This window comes from Nicotiana sylvestris, chromosome 4 (genome assembly GCF_000393655.2).
Source record: "Nicotiana sylvestris chromosome 4, ASM39365v2, whole genome shotgun sequence".
Taxonomy (NCBI): Eukaryota; Viridiplantae; Streptophyta; class Magnoliopsida; order Solanales; family Solanaceae; genus Nicotiana; species Nicotiana sylvestris.
The window spans coordinates 175,690,788-175,695,196 of NC_091060.1; the positions used below are offsets into that span (position 1 = coordinate 175,690,788).

General features: G+C 37.7%; 1 non-coding gene across 1 annotated transcript; it reads left to right on the forward strand.

Annotated features, from left to right (window-relative positions):
* Positions 1–760: 760 nt before the first annotated feature.
* On the forward strand, positions 761–864 carry LOC138890981 (small nucleolar RNA Z279/snoR105/snoR108). The gene has a single exon (XR_011407343.1). It is a non-coding gene; the product is annotated as a small nucleolar RNA Z279/snoR105/snoR108 (small nucleolar RNA).
* Positions 865–4,409: the final 3,545 nt, after the last annotated feature.

Genomic DNA, 4,409 nt, shown 5'->3' on the forward strand with positions numbered 1-4,409 from the left:
ATTTACGGTGGAATCCCATATGGATAAGCTTCTTCAGGAAGCTTATTTACAACAGAGTACTAAATGAACATCCATAATATAATATATTTATAACAGCATATATTATTTTGGGATAATCTTCTTTTCTAATCAAACCACATTTAGATTCTAGTGGAAGTGACTGTTCAAATGTGATGGGGAATGATGTTTATTGGGCATTTTGTAGCTTGACCTTAACTAAATTTGTTGTAATTTTCTATGGATGTCTTGATAATATAAAATTGTTGTAATTTTTTATGAATATCTTGATAATATGAAGTGCGATTTTGAGTCGGTCTAAAAAATAATGACATTTTTTTTAATTGTAGTAAATTCTTATTATTGGAAAAATATTTACAAGTATATCAATGATAATTTAATTTTAAACTTATTAATTTATCCTTAATGTAACGATTTATAAATACAAAAATTTCTGACACCTGTTTTACAAAAAAAGAATTATAAATACGTATTCAATCAAGCATCATCATATAAATTGGGATAGGGGAATAATGAGTAGTGGTATAAACTTAAGGGTAAACATCTCAATATTATTAGCCTATGATATAGTTGGAGAATGAAATTAGGGTTTACATGGGGTGAGTCAGAATTTTTGGCAATAAAAAAATTGAAAGTAACAATCCCACATCGGAGAATGAAGAAAGATGTGGCTGATGTGGCTGACATAAAAAGTTGAGGTGGTAAACCGTAAAAAAACATGATCCTTCAGGCAAGTTTAAAGGGGATATGATGAGTGGTCAATGCTCGCATTTAAATATGCGAGAAGGGCGTCCAGCTCAGCCTGTTACGACAATTTGGGCGCTCTCATTTTACCAATCTGATCCCTATTCTTTAATCATATTCCGCGTTTCCCCCCTAAGTTTAAAGTTTTTATTTTTTGCCAACTTTATTCTTTCTTCGCTTGTTTTAACTTTTTCTTTTTTGTTACTTTTCTTTTTTCTTTTAGTTCTTTGTGCTTCTTCCACAATTTTGCTTTTTTTCTTATTTTGAACTTTGATGTATTAATTTTATTATTTCCTTTTATTACAAACTTGGGACTAAATATTTTTAAGTACTTTGAAATGGAATTTTGTTTAAAGATTACATAAAATATATTTGCTTGTTCACAATAATAAAATCTATGTATTGAAATTGACTCTGGAAGTTTACATTAAATGAAACTAAGAGAAACATGTGCCAGAGATTGGTTTAATTGCTCAACATTCAAATCAAATTGAAAAGCAATCTTCAACGTGCAAATTGGATAAACGTACTCTTCCAATTGAAGGGCAAATTCGATTACGCTTATGCGACGTGCGCACTCACAATATTGATTTTGTATTTACACATTGGAATTCAGGAAATTATACTCACAATGTGACACTTAAAAGTGATATTGGATTTTATTCGATATAATACTAGGTAATAAAGTGACTAGTTAAACATAAATGGGGTTTTCCATCAATTATATATGGAACATATAGGTCTAATATCTTGTGGCATGAATTTGAGAAGTTAGGCAATCAGTTCGAAACAGAGGAATAGCTACTTGAAATCTGCGCCAAATTTTCAACTTGAGGCAGAAAATAAACAAGCACGCATAGCATCAATGTCAACGTAATCTTCCTATTGATAAGCAAGGGCAAATTGGATTATGCTTGTGCGACATGCCATAATATTGAATTTGTAATTGTACACGACTACATGTTAGAACTCAAAAAATTATTGGATTTGATTCGTTATAATATTGGGTAAGAAAGTGACTACTTGAATATAAATGGGGTTATCCATCAATTATATGTGGAACATATAGGTCTACATCTTGTGGCATGAACTTGAAAAGTTAGGTAATCAGATCGGAACTAAGGAATGGCTATTGACATCTGCACCTAATTTTCAACTTGAGGCAGAAAATAAACAAGCGTGTAATCGTAATGTTCCTATTGATAAGCAAGGAAAAATTGGATTATGCTTATGCGACGTGCCACAATATTGATTTTGTAATTGTACACGTTAGAACTCAGGAAATTATTGAATTTGATTCGATATAATATTGGGTAAGAAAGTGACTACTTGAACATAAATGGGGTTTTCCATCAATTATATGTGGAACATATAGGTCTATATCTTGTGGCATGAATTTGAGAAGTTAGGCATTTAGTTCGGAACAGATAAATGGCTATTAGAAAGCTGAGCTTAATTTTCAACTTGAGGCAGAAAATAAATAAGCGTGCATACCGTCAGTGTAAACATAATCTTCCTATTGATAAACAAGGGCAAATTGGGTTATGCTTATACGACGTGCCACTCCGACCATAAATGAATACTTGATCATAAATAGGGGTTTTCATCAATTATACACGGAACATATTGTATTGGTCAAAATCTGACCACTCCGACCAGGGCGATCACGACCGTATTTCTGTCACTGGGTAAGAAGCCAATAAAGTCAATCCAACCCCTCTTTTAAGGCACTCAACACAACAATAAGAGCAGGGCATTTTTCGCAACCAGGAAACCTCACTGCCCTAGGCACGCCAAAGTCGTGGCAAGGGTAAGAGGGTCTTTCGATTATATATATATCAGCTCAAGTAAGCCCAAGGGGGCAAGCTGACTCATCGAGCAGGAGGACAAGTCAGTAGAGATAAAGTAGCTCCACCTCGAGAGAAAAGGAAAACCAATTTAAATCCTACTCCCCCTCCAAGGAAGAGGAAAAGGAGACACTTCAATTATTAATAAGATCTCCCAATGTTCCACTTGGCTTATATCTGTTTGCAATTACAACATCTTTCAATTGGTTATTGCTACTTTGTCTTCCGATCCAGTATGATTTGAGTTTGACTACGATTTACCCCTTCCATCTTTGATTGATTTGCTTTAAAAGAATTGAAAATCTTTTGAGTCAAACAATTTGGCGCCGTCTGTGAGGATTTCCTAGTGAAAACTCCTAGTTTTTCCTGGATCGAAGCTAAGAAACACGAGAATAGAGCCAAATTCACACCAGATTCAGAGGCAGCGCGCTGAGGGAAAAGAAATCAAGCAGATTCGCGAGGTCGAGAACTCCTCGCTCTATCAGCTTCGAATATCTCGGACAAGGCGAAAGGTGCCGCAATCCAGTTTCTCCCCTTCTCTCAAAGCTTCCGGGCAGAGGCAAGGAACATCTCGTCCTCATCCGCCATACTCCGTCAAGCCGGGTATACGAAACCCATGCGAGCGAACGAACGTAGGGGTACCTAGATTGAGGAACCAGAAATCCTTTTCGATACAGCCAAAACCCTCCCGGTCGACGACGTCTTCTAAAAAAACGAACAAAAAAAGGCCAAAATCGAACAGGAAACTGCAGCACGTGTGCAACGCGAACCCGTGCAAAATATTGACACCTCGTGCCCGTGACGTTGAACCATCTGATGCGATCAATGCTGACCAAACTAGGACTTCCGCGAAAAGTATTCGCCATCAAAGTAAAAGCAAGATTCGACCTCGTTCAAATCGCGGCGGGTGGTTATTTTGATAAGTTCGAAATAACACCCTTAAGGCTAAGGGCCTTCGCCATCAAAGTAAAAGCAGGATTCGACCTCGTTCGAATCACGACGGGTGGTTATTTCGACAAGTTCGAAATAACACCATTAAGGATAAGAGCCTTCGCCATCAAAGTAAAAGTAGGAATCGGCCTCGTTCGAATCACGACGGGTGGTTATTTCGATAAGTTCAAAATAACACCTTTAAGGCTAAGGGCCTTCGCCATCAAAGTAAAAGCAGGATTCAACCTCGTTCGAATCACGATATGTTCGAAATAACACCCTTAAGGCTAAAGGCCTTCGCCATCAAAGTAAAAGTAGGATTCGACCTCGTTCGAATCACGACAGGTGGTTATTCCGATAAGTTCGAAATAACACCCTTAAGGCCAAGGGCCTTTGCCATCAAAGTAAAAGCAGGATTCGACCTCGTTCGAATCACGTCGGGTGGTTATTTCAACAAGTTCAAAATAACACCCTTAAGGCCAAGGGCCTTCGCCATCAAAGTAAAAGTAGGATTCGACCTCGTTCGAATCACGACGGGTGGTTATTTCGATAAGTTCGAAAACACCCTTAAGGCTAAGGGCCTTCGCCATCAAAGTAAAAGCAGGATTCGACCTCGTTCGAATCACGACGGGTGGTTATTTCGATAAGTTCGAAATAACACCCTTAAGGCTAAGGGCCTTCGCCATCAAAGTAAAAGCATGATTCGACCTCGTTCGAATCACGACAGGTTGTTATTTTGATAAGTTCGAAATAACACCCTTAAGACTAAGGGCCTTCGCCATCAAAGTAAGAGCAGGATTCAACCTCGCTCGAATCACGACGGGTGGTTATTTCGATAAGTTCGAAATAACACCCTTAAGGCTAAGGGCC